We start from the raw sequence: 21,278 nt of genomic DNA, 5'->3' as shown, positions 1-21,278 counted from the left end.
GGTTGTAACGACACTATGGAATTTTAATTCGATTCGCACTGCCGACAATTCAGCGAAAAAAAAAAAGAGAAATCTTGCTTTAGGAGGCCGTAAAATTCGACTTGCACGCGATAATTCCATATTTATATAGTAACTCAATCGTAACAGAACAAGAATTATTACGTGTATATCCCGTGTTAATGAAATGTAATCTGTTTGCATATGTTTGCAGTCACGACAAATTTTCTTGATTCTGCTTAAAAAATACAGCTTTAACATTAGAACCGCCTAATCTTGTTGTAGAATTGTCGAAGGTAGCAATTTGATAATTTCCTTGTTTTTGGTTAATAAATTATTTTGATATTATTTGCATTATATTCACATATTTTCTCAATATTCTAAATTCTATATATAATATACAAAAAAGGAAAAATTCAAATTAACGGAGCCAAAATGACATCATCGACGATTCTGTGATAAAATTAAATTTATAATACAATCATCAAATGGATAAATTATCTTGGGCAATTTCTTTCAGGAAAAAAATTTGACTTTTTTTTAATCTTTTTTTTTATTTATTACTTTTAATTAAGTCATACTCTTTTTGAATCCTTGCATCACATTTTTACTGCATTTCCAAAATATTGAAGCTTAAATGGAACACGGTTGAATGTGAGAAATATATTGTATATTTTCACTCTTCATTAAATCAAACGTTACGAGGTTTCCTAGGAGAGCCGTGACATGCGTTCGGCAGAAAGAAGTATGCATAAAGTATGCCAACGAAAAAATACGGACAGGACAGGGTGCGTGACGCGTTAAAAAGTTAATTAAACTACAGTTAACGTGAGATCGCTCGGGTTGCCGCGACGTGCGAAACGAAACGAGGCGGGGGGGGGGGGGGTGGGCAACGACGGTATTCAACGCAGTGAGCACAATTCCTCATTAAAGTAATTCGACGGACACTGACAGGGCGCAGGACACGGTGACGAAAGGATTAACGCCGTTGCTGCCGTCAGGGCTGCGAAGGGAGTCGGAGTGACAGTAATAACAGACCTGTCTGTCAAAAACGAAGTTTCGCCGGTCCGCGCAGTAATCTACGGGCCACCGCAGCGGTAACACCATTCAGTCGGCTATCTGTCAGCTATTTTTGCGCCCGCGCTCCAACATCCGCTGTCGCAATCGGCTCTCCGAGCATTACACTGAGCATTTCGAAATATATATATATATATAAAACAAAAAAGAGAGAACGAGCAGGAATCGATCGATAGCGAGGTGATTTCGCGTCGATGTAACGTCAACGTGATTTTGAAAAAAGGGAAACTCTGCACTGCGCTTATTGCGCGGCATTCGCGCGATATCCTCACGAAATTGTGACGAATAACAAGCAAATTGGAGGACTGAAGCTGTCTTTAACATCACGTCGTGTCCCCTTCATGTGTGTTTAATCGCAGTTACGAAATTGCAGCATGAAACGTGCAAATGGCTTTGCGTATGTGTATTTGCGGGACGAGAAGTAATAAAGTTTTATAATCGCTGACATAAATGACAAATATTTTTTGCAAAATAACGTATAAAGTTTATATTTTATTAAATTTATTATTTTACCGAAAATCTAAATATTATTTAAACGATATACGTAAACTCCCTTATATTAGTCGATTGCTATTAAAAAATGGAAATTTTTGTGTTACAAAAGGAAAGGTTTGTTAATTATTATCATAATTTACTAGCCATATTTCTTAATGAAATATAAAAATACGTATGTTTAAGGAGAATCTGACGTGCAAATTTATTAATTTAATTACGTCGTGGAAAGATTTTGTGGTAATCTTCCAACAACACGAAAGTTACGAAAGTATCTTGTGCGTACGTCGCATTGTTCTTAATGCATATCACGCTCTCGATTTGAGGTGAGTGGGGATAATGTCGGAATGCTCATTAGCGTAGGCCGCAACGACGACGTGCACGTGCGCTGTGGAACGATTTCGCGAAATCTACCGCGAATGTACGTCAGCGAAAATTTCTGGTAAACGGCCGATAAGCTCTTTTCGATCTCTGTTATGTTCCGAATGGCTTTTGGAAGCATTCCATGGCCGTGGTGCACACGATTCACGCAGAGCGCAGCCATAAGCCGCGTGGGCTTAATCAAATGAACCATGATGAATGAAACGGTAGAGCCGAGGCTATAGAGCGTAGAGCAGATCGCACTCGTTTCATCGTTAGTTGATCCACTGCCAAAAATGCGTGACGACGTCTCGATGTTATGACGTTTCTTCAAGCAATAAATAGGCGCCGAGTGTTGTTTTTATCATCGTCGCTCGATCTTTTCTCTTCGCGATGACGTCAATGTAATGGTCGTATCTATAAGTAATCGCGAATCACGGAAGAGAGCGAGCGCGAAATATCTATCGTTTTGCGTGCGTAATGGGTGCGTTTTTACGCGAAAAGATGGTTAGAATTTATCTCGGCGAGGCTCTCTCGGATTGTGCATTGTACTCAGAGGGAAAATATCTTTATCTAGCGTGCAAAGCGTATTTCGTGCTGGCATGAAAAGCGCTTGGAATATTTTAATTAAATCCGTTCCCTTTTTTTTCAAAGCACATCACACGCGTCGTCTGAATGGAAAAAGGCAATGTTTATGGCTTACGAAATGTACTGCTTTCAAGTAAATTTATTGCCTTATACACGGAAAAAGATCAAGATATGAATAAATAAGTATAGAGTCTTCAGAAAAAATTCGTTAAAAATTTCCCGAGTAGTTGCATCGAGGATTATGCACTCTGTGCGATGACGAGCATAAGAAAGTCTGCCGCTAATGTATTGTGTTATGTAATCTGTGAACTTAAGCTACTTTATTCATATTTTGCGAGAGATTAAAGTATCCCTTTTCTAACATTTGCCTCATAATTAATCTGCGCATTAAGAATTATAAGAGCTGTAACATTATTATTATAATCGTGCCACATAGTTTCTATTTAAATGTAGCCATTGTAGCCAATACTTATCTGCAAATACTGGATCGTATATTTAAGCTATTACTACAGCGCAGAATATTCTGAGATGTCGTGACTTAGTTACGTACAAGTAAATTACGACGTGTATACGCAGACGTTTAAATATGTGACAATGACGTTACAGCATACGAGATGTAGAGATAGAGAAACCAATTTGTTTGCACACGTACTTAATAACAATAATGCGCTCGCTTTCTTAGTAATCAAAACATAGGATAGAGAATCGCGTCTACTGATACAAATATCTTATACTGAAAAAAATTTTTGGTTGATAACGGACGAATCGGAATTTTCTGATTAAATTTATTAGAATTCTAGTTGAGATAACCGGAATTCTGGTTAATACAATATTTCTGGTAAAATCTACTAGAGTTCTTATTTTTACCAGAATAATTATATCAATCAGAATTTTAGTTAATTCAACTAGAATTCTAGCAGATTTAACCAGAAAATTCTGATTCATCCATTTTCCATCAGAATTATTATTTAACCCAACCAGACTATTTTTCTCAGCGTAGAATTGTCTTTAGAGGTCAAGGCCGTGTTGCGCAATTGTCAGCGTAAGATAAAATTAGAATCAATTTCTTTAATATTTGAAACTAAATTTTTCTATTTTAAAGAGCATCGCAAGAGATTTTCATTGAAGTAAAAGGTATTTAGAATTAATAAAGAAATTAAAGAAAATAGAATTAAAGTAAATAAAAATTAAAGTCTATATATCACTAATAGAAAATAAATTTCCTGAAATCGATTTCTTGTGCTCAAATGCAAAAGTTTCGATATGACGAATATTTCGCTGAATACATATCAACTTGAGACATACGTTCGTATTCCTCTCCGTAAGATCGAGTATCCAGTTCTAGTATGGCACACGTGTCTAATAAATCCCGGGACTTTATTTAGTTTAGCGAGTGCTAATTAAGCGAACGAGACAAATAGAGGTCTTTCCTCGCGTTCTCTCTTCGCTTCGTAAATCTATTAGAGAAAGAGAGCTCTAAATTTTCGAGTTCCATGCGTCGCGAATTTTGCGAAAAAAGAAGAGAGAGCTCATTATTATTTAAACTGAGTAAAAAGACTTGATTTTCTGTAGGGGGAATAGCTGAATCGCATAATTATTCAGGCTTGGCAAATTCACCGACTTAAACTCAATACACTTGAAATATTTACATTTACGTCGTATACATTTATATATATGATATACATTTGAACAGAAGTGGAAGCAAAAGAGATACAATCTAATTTTAAAATAATTAGAATAAGAATCAGGTCCATGTACATTTAGATATAGATTGAGTATAGCAAAATTGAAAACTTATTTTTTATTTATATACCGTTTAATTTAAAATAAAACAAGATGCGATTTTTGCAAAGCAACTTTTGCGATTTATGATTACCGTGGTCGATCTTTTGCTTTCTATGACTCGGGATCGCAATTTTCTCAGTTAATGCACTTAACCGTCATCAATTCGCGGTTTGCGCTACCTCGATCTTGCGTCGTTCGAAAATAGACCATATCTCCATCGTATATGCACACATAGTATCTGCAATCTAATTTCCGTAATAAAATTAAGAGAAAACTCTCTCTAGATATAATGTAAGATAAAAGCATGTCCCAAAATTCACGATTCAAAATACTATAGCAAGATACGTTTTCGAAAAATTAAATAAAAAAGTTATTTGTAAATTTACATTGTAAGCAGTAGTTTCTGAGATATAACGGTTTAAATATGGCCAGTTACAGATTACGTTTAGATAGTCATAGTTGTAAGTATTAATGAGCTTATTAGCGTCTAATACTAGCATTAATACTATCGCACGCGCAAGTGGCTGTGTAAATACATATAGCTTGTAATTAGCCGTATTTAAACCCTTATTATCTAAAGCATTATTGTTTAATATAATTTTCAAATGACATTTTTACTTAATTTTCTGAGAACTTTTTTACTATATTATTTTGAGTCGCAAATTTCATCATCAATCAGGCAACGCCCTGTTTACGTAATAAACATTAAGGCTGGCATTCATAGTCGGATCTTATATTTAAGACCGTCTTAAGTACAGTCTTAAGATATCACGAGCCAATCAGATAACCGTATTAACATCTTAAAACATTACTTAAGACGGTCTTAAAATAAGAACGAACTATGAATACCGTTTTAAGTTCTTAAAAATGAACAAATCAACAGATTTATATTCTTACTATTTTTCCAAATATTCTTCAGCACATCGACAATTTCGTGGTTTTACAATATTTTATTGTATATTTTTTCGTACATACGGGAGCTTAATCGAATTCTCGTACACGTTACCAGTCCCTTGGGTTTCTGGCGTTATCTACGGGATCGAGAAATACGCGAACTCAAGATTATGACTTTGCGTGCTGCCTCTCTTTTTCTCTCTTTCGTCTTAGCGTTTGCTTTCGGCTCTGCTAGATCCCACCTCTTTTGCCCGAAACGCGTGATTACGCATCTCGCGGATTGCGAAAACAAACGTTTGCATTAGGCACCGCGAGGAAATACTACACCAGTAGCGGATCGAACAATAACATTTGTACTTCGGGAGTAAGCCTGTCCACGCTTCTCCTCGTACCGGGCTCATATATCGGAGATACATCTCGAGGCTCTCTGTTCTGGGAGATCTTAAAAAAAGAATCGTTTGTTTTTCCTCGATCCATCCACGAGTCATTTCGCCTCGACAGAACGAATATCATGTTACAACGCGATATTTTATGAAGTTACCATTCATCTTTTCGACATTGATGGAATTTACGATTTCTCTTAAGTTAATTTTCTCGAGTTTAATAAACGTAACGTTTATTTCATAATATTATGAGAAGCAGAAATACGTTTATCATTGTTTACTGTATCTCTTTATAGATTTTAATAATATTTATTATACTTTCCTTCACGGATACGTCTTTCTCCAAAGATACATCATCCGAAATATTCATTACGTTCGTCCGATATCAATATACACATACCTACGTCAATTTCGCCACGCGGCAATGTCGCCGTGGAGTTATTCAAAACGGCTAAGATAAATGTTTCACCCTGTACACAGACGGATTCAAATGACGCAAGAAGGAAAGCGGTAAAAAGGTAGGATGGTAGGTGCAAGGAAAATACGGAGAGAGGAAAAAGAGGAGAAACGAGCACGCGCGTGTGCGCGCGACATCGGAACGCCTCCCCCTGGTACAGTAGTAACGGAAGGACGCGAGACAAACGGGGGGGGGGGGGGTGGTTGAACATCATAAGTGATGGGCGTCTCGACGTCGAGAGCGCCGCGATGCAGCGCGCGGAAAGCGACTGAAAAGGAAGGACGCGAAAATCTATTCGTTTTGTCACATATAGATTTCATTCATTATATCGTTCGGTCGTTTCGAGTGCGTTTCCGTTTTGCGCACGCCGTCGATGTTACTCTTTCCGTCTCCGTTGATGTTCTTTCAAGAACGGAGAACGCGGCGCGTACGCCAAAACATTGCGCCGCCCCGCGTCTGCAGTTCGCGCTGTGTCCGTTTCCACTGTCCACCCCGCGTCGCTTTCCGTTTCTACTGGGCGCTTCGCTTTGCGTCGCTTTGCGTCGCGCCGCGCCGCGCCGCGCCGCGCCGCTCATCGCTCTACTCCACTAGACGCGGGACGCGCGCCGGTGCACCGCTCTCTGTTTCCACTGGTCTCGTCAGTCGTTCTCGCTCGTTCTCCCTCGACGGTTCGTCGACTGGCCGTGCGACGGCGCTTGCGACATCCACGAGAACGTCGCGTCGTCCTCTCTCTCTCTCTCTCTCCGTCGTCGGTGGTGGCGAATCGTGCGCGACGGAAGAGGGTCCTCTCGCGTGCCGGTTGTTGTGTCGTCGTCGACGTACTCGTCGCCGTCATCGTTGTCGTCATCATATTCGTTATCGTGCTTCGGCGTCGATCTCGTCGCGTGCGCAGTGCTCCCGTCTGGTGAGAATTGGCTCTCGGCCGTGCCGCTGGTTGGTTCGCGCCACGCGAAACTCGAGAGCGATGGAAATTCGTACGCGCGTGTCACGTCGCGGTGGTTGTTGCACCGTCGTTAATCACCGAACGTGGCGCCATAACGGGGCGCGTTCACCCGCGATTAGAGTGTGAGAGAGTAGAGGAGTCGATCGGAGGATCGCGACCTCCATCGATCGGTGATTCAAGCACATCGCCGGCTGTTATTTCTCGAGAGGAGCCAGTGCCGAAGCTGTGTTCGCGCGCGATTCCTGTCGCTCCTCTTCGCGATTGTGCTGTGCCGCAGCTCGTGTCGTAACGGGAGAAGCAGGAGGGAAGGAGGATCGTCAGAAGTGAAGAAAGATCGTTGTGACGAAGGAAGATGATGTGAGTGATCTCGTACTTAGAAAATTTGGCAGCATCGTGCCATGAAAGTAAATCATTCTCTTTTCGCGCGAGAGTAAACGATCATCACGTTCGTGCATGACATGTTTTGTTTTTCTTCTATTTTCGCTTTTATTTTTTTATATTTTACTTGATTCACGTATCATTATAAGCGTATTATACACGTTACGCAAAACAAGTTTTTGCGTTTGAAATGATGATTCATGGCAGCGCGAACTTGTTTACGCTCGCATAATTGCCATCATGAATCGTATCTATATTTAATGATGTTTGATCATGAAAAACGAGCGGGATATCTGTTCGGTATTTGGATAGTTGGGCATTAAATCCACAATGAGAAAAAATAGGTTTGTATTCATAACCAACCTCTCTCTTGTTGATTTTTGTATGGATCAAGTTTGAGTATTTGTGAGACTAAACGGAGATGGCCGTAGAATATTTCGATGATGCCGTCGTATACTCACGTGCATTTTATTGCAGATAAATCTGTCATATAATCGTATTGACAAACTGCTGCGCACCGCTACGTTCAACTGGAAAACGGCTATACAAATAAAACCGTGCTTTACGGTGGGAATGAAGTCTCTCCAGTTTGCGAGACATTTACACGCTTGCCGCTCTCATTGCGAAACGGCCTCGTGAAAATATGCAATTCTCACTGTAAACGTGAAACGTGATAATGCGTCTCAAATGGATATTCCAGTTGATATTTCCGCTAATATGTATAAATATTTATAATTCGTAATTTTTATATCATGATAAGAAAATTTATCAGAAAAATTTATGCAGACATGATTAAAATTAATATAATTAATTAACTATAAAGAATTCCTATAATCGGTCAAAGCGAATCTCTACAATTAGTGCTTAATTATTTCTATGTGAATTTGTATACACATCTCTGTCTCTATTTATTTGAAATTGAACATCATAAGGTCCTTTGTAGGACATAATTTAAATTAAGAAAAATATTTTTTGCAATAATTAAATTAATAAAAAAGCACAATACAATTATATTTTAAAATTTATTTTAGAAATGGATAGTATATTTTTTAAATATCTTTTAAAGTAACTTTTTCATTGACATTTTGCATCAAAGTATGATCAAAATCTACTAATAGATAAGATTGCAATAGATCATAAATTTTCCAGACGTTCGGTCGCATGTGTCGCATCATTATTGTTGTTTCTTTTGTCAGCGAAAGAGATATATGTCGATTTGGCGATGTGCCGATAGCACGTGTACGAACTTTATTTTGTTTTGATTGGACATTGAACACCGTATTTAAAATGTGGGGACATCCATCACGTCTCAAATAGATATAGATGTTGCAAAGAAGAAGAAATTATATATTTATGCATTTTATATTTTATTATAAAAACTTGCCATGTTTTTATTATGCCTATCATTTCATTTTTTGTATACGTTTATTCGATAGCGCAATTAAACGCATTGAATGTTTTTAATTTTTGTCGTGTTAATTTAGTAGTTTAAATGTTTCTAATTTGAAACTAGTTAATTGATTATTATGTTATTCATCCGCAACAGCAGATTTTATTTGCAATTGCATTCGGTATGCACTATTAAATTAAGAGAATTATATTAAGAGAAACCAATTTAAAGATTATATTTTGTTTTATTTTTTTTAAGGTTATTTTTAACTTTCAAATGTGTCAAAATGTATTATTTTCATTCAAAACCATCTGATTAAAAAAATAACATCTAATGAACTCATTTCTGTGATTGAATTATTTTGTTTATAAAATAAATAGCGTTTATATTACGTATGCATGTAGTAAATATAATAAATCAAATTTGAATCAAATTAATACATTTCTTGAATTAAATTTCAGCTGCATTGTTTCAATTAAATTAACGATATATTGAATAGACGTAGGAGGGGGGATTTTTAGGAACGATTAAAAATAACTCAAATTTTGTATGTGACATTATGAATTTGACAGTGTTGCAAATTTTCTGTAAAATTTTTGGCTTTACTATAATCAATATGTGACGCAACCAGAATTTCAATGACTGCTTCTATGGTTTGACAAATGTTCGTATCATGAATGTTTTATAAATGTACAAAAGACAATGGCGGTATTAATAGATAGTCGATAAAAGCAATGCGTATTATATGTTAGCCCGATATATTTCTAGTTCGATAAAAGTACATATATTCCTTTTTTCTGTAATATTGATATACGATTTTTTCGTCAATAGTTTCTTTCAAGATTTCAAGTAAACTTTAACAAAAATTTTATAAGATGGATATGTGTTGAAAATATTAGGTGTAGTAAAAAGAAATCCATTATTTTTCCAATAGATGGATTTCTTTTTATTACACCTAATATATTCTTTAAAAAAAAGTTATTTCATACTATTAATATTTTTCAAAATTTGTAACTAGAATTATAAAACGAAAAAAGTTATCAGAGAAAGAATGAATCGTACAAATAAAAAGATAGATTTAAAACACGTTTAATGGCCATTATACTCAGTGATATTTCTGCAGATCATGGCAGACTATCGCAGCTTTAAATTTTCTTCGTGTCATAAGAATCTATGAATGGAAGACAATTTTCAGAAAGCAGGCAACGCACCAAATGCACCAACTAGGTGACTCGTGCGCGCCAGACGTTTCCTTTCGGTAATTAGGTCAATCTGTGCCCAATGAGACGTTACTCGCGCGTTCTTGCACGATCGTTCACGACGTTCCGCCTCGTTTAGGATGGTGAGATCGTTTCCCCGATTCTGTGGGTTTTAATTAAATCTTAGACATTTGCGCCGCGCTTTTACACCCTTATGGGAGACAATGCTTATATCTTCTATTTAACTGCATAAAGGAACTTGCAATTAGTATTGCGTGAACAACGTGTCTGAATTTCTGAATTGTAATAATAATATAAAAGTTAAATTTAAATCTAATTATAAATCTGTGTTACGTTAATTTTTACATATTCTGTTATATGAAAGTAATACGATCATCAACGTAGGAAAAACGATTTTGTTGACATATCTAAAAATTTAATCAAATACAGAAAAATAATTTGGTTGGATCGAACTAATTATATTATAGGAATCTCAAATATGTTGAGCAAAACTTGACGTTCTAGCAATCTGCAGCTTGAGCGTCTTACATACAAAATTATTTTCAGATTTGTATTAGTTATACTGATATAGATTTGTATTAGTTATTATTTGTGTTGGATATACTTCGTCAAAATCCTTTCCATGAATGTATAAATCGTTTAACCTTTTTAGGAGATTAGAGAAACATTAAGAATTTGTAATAATTTTAGATGTGTTCGTCACGAAATTAATTTCTTCGTGAAGACCTCGATCTTCCGATAACGAGCAGGCTGCTAGAAATAAATCACGATCAAGCACGCGCACATTACGTTACGTTTGACGAGTCCTCAAAATACTGCGCTCCGTTTTAACTTCGCGGCGCGTAAAACGCGACGTTGACGAGACCGTGTTGCGAAACCAGTCTCTCGTTCTTTCTCTCTTTTCCCCCTCTCTCTTTCTCTTTCTTTCGTTCTCCCCGTGACCGTGCAACCGTATAAATAGAATAACTTACATTGTGTATCCCGCAGCCACAGCCGTTCGAAATCAGCGGACCATCCCCGGAGACATAAGAGCATCCATACCGCATGTCGAAATGTCACATTTGTTGCATTCTTATCTTAGCAATGTGTATTTTTTTATCGATACGTTGACGCTCTTATATCTACTCCGTTTTAAAATAATTACTCGATACATATAGACGAGCGAAATGAACAAATGTGGATTACATGTTGCCGCCAGTCCGTGAGAATCGTTTTAGTTCCGATGATGTTCCGATCGATATTTCTTCTTTGCACGAACACTGCTCGATGAGATTGATAATATCTCAACAACTAACAAAAATAATCGATGTTCTTCTGTGATTTGAAAAATAAAGGAACGAATGAAGGAATGAATGTCCTACATACATATAACGAATTTTTTTCCTTTATTTTTAAGTTACAAAGTAACATTAATTTTTTTGTTTGAAGAGGCTGATGCAATTCATTAAAATATGAGAAACATGAGACATTTAATGCTATTAATTATCACATAGTGATGGGGCATCTTGACGGGAAATTTATATTCGTCTTGGCACACAGTACGATTGTTTGGCTACTATTTTGTAACAATGTGAAATCGGTTTGTCTGATTTCGATTTAATTATAGGTCGACTTGTTAAAATTACGAATTCTATTTTTCATATACGAATTCAACGATAATTAGCTAATAATTAATTTATCAAATTTATTTTGTTTACGAGGAGAGATTACTCACTTCTTTTTACTAATTTTGATTAATTGTAGAGATTTTAGATGGGACTCCTAAATTAATACCTGTAAAGCCGTTTTTTTTAATGCCTAAAAGCCGAATAATAAGTAATTAAAAATCATAAAATATTTTAAAAATTAAAAAATTTATATTTTGTTTACGTTTTTATTTTTTTTTCTTTTTTTACATTATATAGAAGAAGCTAATAAATCTATATATGTATGATTATCATATCACTTCAATTGAAAAAATTTACTTACAAAAAAGTGTTTTTTCTCCTTATATAAAAAAATTTATGATAACACTGCTAACTTTCTACGATGAAGATTCGGCATCTAAAATATATTAATCTAAAGAATTTATAATATTTTTAAAATTTTCTAATTTTCAATTATCATTTGGTTTCTAAAATCCATTCGGGGAAACGGTTTTATACGAGTGATGATTTGATAATCTCCTCTAATTTCCCTGCGATCTAAATCAGCGAAGTATCTCTTTGTTAGATTCTTTTTCTGCAAATATACTCGTACAATAGAATTGTAGAATTTTTATTCGCGCTATTATATTCCTATATTTCTCGTTGTGATACATATTATTTTAATTCAAAAAAATTTCATTTTTTTCTCTCAAGTTGATACGTACAAAGAAGGAGATACAATAGTTGCCGGATAAATCATTCGTGCATGAACGCAGGCAGCGACCGTTTTTCCCCCGAATAAACCGAACGCGCGCGAGGGGTCGAGATCACGGTCGCACCTTATCAAAAGTATCCTACCGTTTCCGTGGTAACCGGAGAAATAGGGGTCTGCGATATTTCCGACCTACCTTCCGTCGCCTTTCCTTCCCTTCAAGATTCTTTTTATCGGCAAACCGAAAGCTACCGCGAACTCTAATATATAAATATAATTATAATTTCAGACGTAATTATTTTTGTTGATTTTTTTATATTGGTGGTTTTTCTACACTGAGAAAAAAATGCTGTTGATTTAATTAAAGTCTCGCATAAATTATTATTTCAATAATCAAGGCCATTATGTCAATAAAAATATACATGAATTAACAATTCACTTATGTTAGTGACAATCCGTAGACTTTAATTGAATCAACAGCATTTTTTTCTCAGTGTATGAATGTAATGTGTTCCAGTTTCGAGGAATATATTACGGAATGTCTACTCGTGAAATAAAATATTATATTACGTCTCGACCGCGCGCGCATGCGACAACAGGCTTTTCCTACATTGAAATGTATATTTCATAAAATACACAATTATGAAAGTATTTTTATTTTTATTATTTCTTTTTTCTATTGAATTATTTTTATAGAATTATTTTTATATGTACTTAAATATGTTTCTATTTATACCAAAGACATCTACGCTATAAAAGGAAATATCATTAAATTATCTTCTGTTTGCCTAAGGAAGTAAAACAGAAGGAAAAACGTAACTCGCTCTCGATGCTTACTCTTCTGTTACACCAGGTTACTTACTCGCGATTTATTTCCGGTTGCATGGACAGTAGTTTCCGTTTATTGCGGCTTTTCCACTCGCTCACGTAGTCCTACCGTTCTTCTTTTTCTCGTTCTTCGCGGAATATCTCTTCGCGTTCCTTTGGTTTATTTCAATACATTGCTTGCGGGAGGAAATCGATGGAACTCGTTACGAACTTGCTGCACCGTGGAAAAGCCGGCGACTAGGTGCTGACTTTGATAACAAAAAAAAAAAAAGAAAAGAAAGAAAGAGAAAAGAAAAGAGTCGGATAAACGATTTTTGCTGCACGCGAGATCCGGATCGTGAAATTGCCTGCAAGCTCGATGGAGTAAACTTTTTCAGGATTCAGGAAACTGAATTCTCGTGTCGAAAGCAACGTTTGCACGCATGATTGAAACCGCAGAATATTTCGGTAATGCCTATTTGTCTATTGTTAACATTCTGTAACTTAATTAACATCTTTTTTTAACATAAATCTTTCATTACAAGATTGTAATAAAAACTGGAAATCAGAGAAAGGGAATTGTCAGGGTAAATTGAAAATGGTGTGTCAAGAAACTCAAAGACTTTTGTAAAACTATCTATAAAATTAAAATTCTTGGCTTTAAAAAAGTTTAATTTACGTACATTATATTTACCTACGCGGTTTTCGAATATTATCAACTTAGTGCACAACTTAAAAATGCAAGTAGTGTCAGCAACAATATAATAATTAATAATAATTTATATTGCTATGTTAAATTGGTCTTTTAACAAAATATTTAACAATTTCCAAATCGAAGTGAAAAAAAATATAAAAAATTATAAAAAAGATATAAAAAATTTTAAAATATTATTGAAAGTCAGGGAAAACTATGAAATTTTGCCGGGAGTTAGGGAAAAGTTATGGAATTTTAGGATAAAAAATTTATGACAAATTGCTGTAATTATATTAAAGAATTTCACATTAGACTGGTCGATCGCGATGCCTGTTGAAAATTCTGTTAAAAATTCGCTATGGCTGCATACACGAAGATTGCCGGCGCGCAGGATGTTCGTTTTTTTTTTGTTTTTTTCACATCCATTCCCGGTCAATTTCGGAAAAAAGGGCCATCGTGCTGAATGAGACACGCGACTGACACGCACGTAAACGTCATCGTGGCTACATTGGGGCCAAACCGACAGCTGTTCCTCGTTCTCGCCTCCTGTCTTCGTTCTGGATATTTTTGCGCCTCTCAATTTACTCTCCGTCTGTTATGGCATTCCGAACATCGTCGATAAGGTTGACCTGTTGTTTTGTGTTCGTAATGGCGTTGTCAAGTTTCGTGTTTGGAAATTAAGAAAAAATTGACATAGATTTATATAAACTTGATTATGTGTACATGAAGAAAAACGTTCTAGTCGCATAAGTTTAAATGTCGAATTTTAAATTTTATGCTTTTTACAAATTAATAATAATAATTTTAATGTTATTATAAAATTTTTTAATTATTTTTATCACATAGAATTAAATTATTTCTAGAATTAATCTCTTTAAATATTTACATTCTCTCTTTTCTTATATGTTTTGTCGTCGGGATATTCTTCCGGGAAGATGCTAATTGTTGTTGATTAGAAGCATCAGTTGCAATTAGTGAGCTTATTTGAAGGAGAGACGGAACATATTGGTCATACGATGTTTCGCATTCGCGATTTTGAGACGGCAAACATTTGTTGGCAAACCACGAAGTCCTCGAGACGTTCTCGTGTCGCATACTGAATTCATTAGGCTATCTGACCGGCGCTTTGTGCGATTCCATTTTCTGAGTTAGTCGCGCGTGCTCGCCTCGAGGACGCTTTTATATCGACATCAACACGCCCTACACAATAGTATCTCGTCGGCATTTGGAGTGTGCAAAGGTTAGAATTTAAATATCATTTACATCACGAATAGGGCACCTTAAGATAGCAATAACCGACTTATGAAGAAATTTTGTTCCTAATATTCGCATTATACGTATTATTGATTCATTAACGATAATAAATTTGGAATAATTTATCAGGTGCGATTTTCTTTGTATCATGTTATTTATTTTATGTCATATATTGGCTGGAACAGAAGTTTCAGTAGTAGTGTTACGAATTACAAAATTCAAGCAGCTATAACTTCGTTAAAAATGAAGGAAATTTAAATTTGAAAAAGGTTTCAAGTCTAAAATTTCTATTTTTGGAATATCATATTTTTTGAGTTTTTGTGAGTTTGATAATTTTTATACATAGAAAATTACGAATTGAACAAAAGGGAAAATTTTCGACTTTTTAACGTGAAAACTTGAAATTTTTTCTACGAAATTAGTTTTTTAAAATGTTTCTAAGATATTTTGTGTTGCTGAATTATAATGGATTAAATAAAAGAAGCATTTGGACTCGGATTGTTTATAACTCTGTTAACAATTATTGTATCGCAATTAGAACAATAGATTTTAAAAACTGGAACTTTGCTCTATTGAATTTAAAAAACAAAATTGCTAAATTATTTTTTAAATACGTAGATACAAATGAAGTAGCGCGAACTTTTGTTCTGATCCACTATAAATAAATATCTTGGGACTTCTATTGTTCACTCGCATTTTTCATTTTTACATCCTTGTCACAAAAAATACGAAGGTGTGCTTTGAAATATCGCTCATGCTAATGGATGAATCCGGGAAGAATAAACATGTATCTTAAAAGTAATGACGCGCAGGAAGGCGGGCATGTAAAGAGGTAACGAGATATAAAACGGTCATTTAAATGTCATGAAGGCCCTAGAGGGACGGGACACAAACGGCGGGTTGCATTTTTGTCCTTCGGTGCAACAGTGTTGTGGTCGTTAGGAGGCGATCGTGCGTGCAAGATGACGCGGCTTCTTTCTCTTAATGCTCCTCGTATTCTTTTACGGTTATCACTGCACCGCCTGACGACGATCACTTCAGACGTCCACAGGGTATCTTTACTTTAATGACTCCTTTAATCGTCAGATACCGTGCGATCTTCCTTCATGACGATATGATATCTTTATATTTTCACGTTGGAGTCAAGTTGATTTTGAAGTGCAACTCGAGAATTCGATGTTTATTGTTGTTGAAAGAAAATGTTTGTAAAATGATGCAATTTCTCAAAATTTAACGATGTAATATTTTATAGTCTTCCTTTTGAAGGAATTTGAAAAGAAATTCTAAAAATTTAAATTAAAAAAAATTTGATTTATTTAAATTTATTTGGAGAAAAGAATGTTGTATATGCATATCACGTTGATAATTTTTTTTAAATTAAATCAAAATGTATTGAACTCAAAATATATTTCGAAATTAATAAAAAAAGGATTAATGGATGATTAATGGATGATTAGCGTGATGAGTTGGTTTATTTGAAAATTGCTGCCATTAAATTCAAATGCTCGAAAGAAACATGTTTTCTACCGATTTCGATAGTTATTCTGCACTTTCTATGAACATGATAGCTGGAAGCAGATGTCTGAAAATCAAAGACTTAGCAATGGCTTCGGGCAACGATGCCGGAGAACAAGAGAAAAGCCCGATAAAATCGAAATACGTTGGCCATGTCGATCGCTCGGCTGTTCGGCTTTAAGACCTTTCACGATAACCACTGAAGAAAACCTTGCAAGCTATAGTCATTGCTTCGGAATCTTCGTGGTCAATTGGATATCCGATGCATCGTGTATCGATTCTTATGGCTCGAGTGATCTTACGGTATTGCCACTATATGATACTCGCCCATTCAGAAGCATGTAAATTGGAGTTTAGTTGAGCATTTATAAAATTGATTTTTGTGAGCTTACACAGGAAGTATGCGAATGACGTAAAACTCTGAACCGAGTTTTAGATTTATAATTTTCATAAGTTATTTCAGTATGCATATTTTTGCATGATAATATAATTCAACTAAAAAGTAGCGAAATATATTTTTTTCTTGTAATATGAATTTTTCTTGCAACTATAAGTAACTATTTTATATAACGATTATTTAACGCGAAATTCAATACGTCTCTAATCCAGTTCTTTTATTCGTTGTAATTAGGTTAGATAGCAAGTTAAAAAATTTGTTTGGTTGTATAAGTCTGAATAAAGTAAGAATTGAAGATATATTACATTCTGTTGTAATATTGTAATAAGAAAATACACGTGTAAACATTCTTGTCCTTTTCGTACTTCGCTCATAAGGAGATGAGAAAAGTTTGAAATTCATTGCTGTGTATGCAGTTAGTCGATGCCAGTAACAGAGCAGTAATAGTCGTGGACAACGATTTTAGCCATTACCCGCAGGGACCTTTAATTTCAGTTGGTATGTTCGCCGGGTATCCGAAGTAGTTGACAAATAAAGCTGCAGAAGTACTTGCTGGAGTTGCCGCGCGAAAGCCAAGACTGAATATCCACTTTTCTACGGGCACTTTTGGTTCTAGCAAAAGGAACAGAGGAAGAGAAAAGTAAATAGATAGATAGAGAAAGATAAGAGATGGGAATGAGACGCCGAATGATTGAAGGAGGAAGAAGCGAGACGGAAAGCGGGACGAGAAAAGAGAAGGAAAGAGAGGTCTAGGATTTTGGCGACGTTCCAGTATTTATATAAATATCACTGGGAGTCACCATGTGCCCTCCTCTCTCCCGTTTCACCTACCCTCCTCCCTGGCAATATAAACTTCATTATTTTTTTTCCTGTCCACTCCACGCTTTTTATCATTTTTCGCGCGCGCCGACTAAGAGGTGCGAGACTCGTCCCTGTCGTATGTCACAACTCGTAATGAGGTTTAGCGTGCTTTCGCTGCCTCCACGTGTCACAACTCTTATGCATGCTCGCGTTGTTCTGTATTTTTCTGTGAAAAGGATTGAGCGAAACTTTCTGTCATACAGTTGTCTCGTTCGTATATTACAATCGAAATTATGTTGTCGACGGTACAGTAACATTTACTTAATTTCTTCGGACGTCAGACATCAATCATTTGTGTTTATGTACATTTATCATCTTTATGAGATTACACGGTTCATATTTTTACTGAATTATATCGCGTGACGCTATTTCTTATTTTTTTTTTACCTTTTGTTGTTATTGCCAGTTCCAAGGAGTAGTTGTTAGGAATTAATGTGAAATATTGCATCCACGTGACAGCTGAGACTCATAAATTTTACTTTAATTTTGATTTCATGGACTATTAATTCCAAAATAACACAATACTAGAATAATGTGTTCGTCATCAAAGGACATGTACCAAGTTCTAAGAATGTGCGATACAGAGTAATGAAAATATTTCACAATTGTCAATCTGTGTATAAGTTACTTGACAGTCCATTTCACGTCCCATAAATGTTGAAGTGCAGTCCACGACTAATTTACAAGCCGAGAATGTGAAGCCAATCCTTGCGTCATGCTGCTAACAATATCATCGCTGAAGATGAAACAGCGACGTTATCGCGTGTGTCTTTGTCATTTCTCGTAATAATAGAAAACGAGTTGTGTATGTTTTTCCGCCGCTACGCATTCCATTTTGCTTTGCGTGCAAGCGTTCACGGTATTTGACCTTCGGGCAAAATCTCGCAGAAAATCGTTTTGAAAAATCCTAGGCCAGCTGGGTATATGCAGTTACATTCACAAATACTACTTCGAACACGGAAGAAAGTGCTTTCGTGTAACATCCTCGATATTCGCTTATCCTCGAAGGACTGCTGGGCTCCTTGCGAGAATGGTTGAATGGGGGCATAGAGGTGTTCGCCGGTTACGAGTAGAGAGTATAAAGACGTCGCGAAAGCAAGTACGCTTGGATCCACCTGGGAAATTTAAGAGAACATTCCATCGCGTAGTTATCACGAGGATACGTGTCGCTCGCGCATTGGTGACGTTAGCAAAGTCTTTTCCTGACCCCGTTTGGATGTTCCGCGAAGGCCGAAAGCTGACCATCGTTTCTAGAATTTATCGCGCTCAACGACGCCATAACTACTTGCTACTTACTATCTGGTCGGATAAAAGCACACCAAAAGACAAAAATTGATTGCTTTAACAATTTAGATAGTAAAATATGGCATAGCATTTTTAATTTGCTGCTACTAAAAACTGGTTTCTGCAGATTAAAAATGCTATGCCATATTTTATTATCTAAATTGTTGCAGCAACCAATTTTTTCTTTCAGTGCGGAAACCCTTTTTCATCATGGAATGGCATAGCGTACTTTGAACTGGCTTGACGCTGTCCATAGAATTTAATTATTATATTGTTTCGCGAAATATTGACAAATGCAAACTTTTCCCTTATGTGCTGACCTTTTATTGTTAAATTATATTATAGTGTACTGTTCTTAATTTTAATTTTTTAAATTAAAATTTAGTGAAGAATTATTATGTTTACAAATTATTTACAATAAATATACAAGGTGCAGTGAGTATTGTGCAAACATATCAGTGAGATATATTGAAAATTAAAATATGTTACATAATTTTAGTTTATTACGTTCGCGTAAATTTGTGACTGTATTTTGATATTTAATTAGGAAAGAAATATTTAATTTAGAGTAATATTTAATATTGCATATTTGTATTTTTTTTCTTTTTATAAATGCTCTTCAGAAAACTGTTTCAGAACATCATTACTTTTATTAAACTTCTATCTCTTCTTTGTATCTAAAAGTAACTTATCTTTACATTTATTTTAGCTTGACCCATTAAGATTCCCTTCAACATTTAATATGTTCTTATAAAGAGAAAAATTGTAGCAATATATACATATATATATATATATATTTTAATAATATTTACATACTATACGAGTATGTCGCTACGATTGTTCTTTTTATAAAAGCATTTCTAAAACATTAAATTATATTAATACGGGAATATACATATATTGAGTCACAAGGAATAAATTTAAATTTACGTTATCTTTAGATTTAAAGGAAAGATAGAAGCTTAGTAAAGGTGATCAGAGAAAGATATTCTAAATAGCTTTTTCAAGAGCATTATTTATAAAAAATAAGAAAAGGTAAAACATAAATATTTTATTTAAATATTTGATTCACAGTAATATTGAATATTTACTGTAAATTGCGACATACAAATTTTTTCACGTATCGCAACAATAAAACATTAAAATTACAAAGCAGTACGCAATTATTTTTAACATATGCGCACATTTTCAATCGATTCTTTCTGTGAAAAGCGATTATTTTTTTATATTGCGAAATCGTAGACGCAGCGCGATATTCGCTTGACGCATCGTCGAAACACTCGTGGTATTTCGCGCACACCTGTGTATAAATATTGTCGCCACGGTGCTGCAGAGAACGCACACAGACGTCGTCGAATTATAGGTTGAACAGGTGCAGGACCACTTCGTCGTCGTTTCGACGAATGACGCGCCGCTGCGAATGTGTGGTCGCTTGAAAGCTCCGCGTCGTAGCTTCGTCGACGTCGACGTTTACGATCGGCTTGGTCACAGTCGTACGTATTTCGAAACGATACAGAAACTAGAAACTAACCGGGCTTTAGAGGAATCGACCACCGTTTTTGAACGAAAGAAACCATTTACTTTTTTTTTTTATATAAATTTTATGAAGAGCAATATATCGAAATTAATTTGATGAATAATATATATAATTAGAATGATTTCTCTTTCATATTACTTTTATATTACAATGAAAATATAATTAATTATTATTAATTTTATAAATTTATTATTAAATGGCAATGTTTAATACGTTATTTTAATGACTGCAAACGACACATTTTTTCATTTTGTTGACTTTTAATTGTGGAATTATATTGAATATTAATTTCACAATGAAGATTCTTGTAACTGTTATATTTTTTTATTTCGTTGTATTGTATGAACTCGTTAATCACATTGAAACGAATAACATTGAAAGTTACGAAAATATCAAAAAGATTGCAAGTGAGGCATTACGGAGTAAATGATGAATGTATTTGACATTGAGTACTAGCTTTTTAATTAGCTGCAAACGTAGTATTTAATATCAAACAATTTTTTTGTAATCAACGACTGCATTTAAATTAATTTGATTACTATGAATCGTCAGGGGAAAATTGTGAATTCAAATATCTGGCAATTATTAGCGGAATTTTGTAATAAAGCGTCCGGAACGCAGAAAATTT

The 21,278-nt window shown here is 35.1% G+C and overlaps 1 protein-coding gene and 1 long non-coding RNA gene across 7 annotated transcripts in view; one reads left to right on the top strand and one right to left on the bottom strand.

The window, feature by feature from the left end:
• Positions 1-21,278, bottom strand: part of LOC147909275 (uncharacterized) — a 308,493-nt gene that overhangs the window by 27,169 nt on the left and 260,046 nt on the right. The gene's annotated exons all lie outside the window — the stretch shown is intronic.
• LOC105153914 (Transcriptional-regulating factor 1) overlaps positions 1-21,278 on the top strand; it is a 432,031-nt gene that overhangs the window by 156,768 nt on the left and 253,985 nt on the right. Inside the window, exon 1 of one of the 6 annotated variants that reach the window (XM_087407005.1) lies at positions 6,636-7,333. The exons of the other annotated variants lie outside the window; for them this stretch is intronic. The gene's annotated coding sequence lies outside the window, so the exon portion shown is untranslated. Of the gene's footprint in view, positions 1-6,635; positions 7,334-21,278 lie in introns of those variants that run through there. 6 annotated transcript variants of the gene reach the window in all.

This window comes from Acromyrmex echinatior, chromosome 6, assembly GCF_024713525.1.
Source record: "Acromyrmex echinatior isolate Ae372 chromosome 6, ASM2471352v2, whole genome shotgun sequence".
Taxonomy (NCBI): domain Eukaryota; kingdom Metazoa; phylum Arthropoda; class Insecta; order Hymenoptera; family Formicidae; genus Acromyrmex; species Acromyrmex echinatior.
Note: the sequence above shows the minus strand (reverse complement) of the source record. Positions and strands in the feature narration are given on the sequence as shown.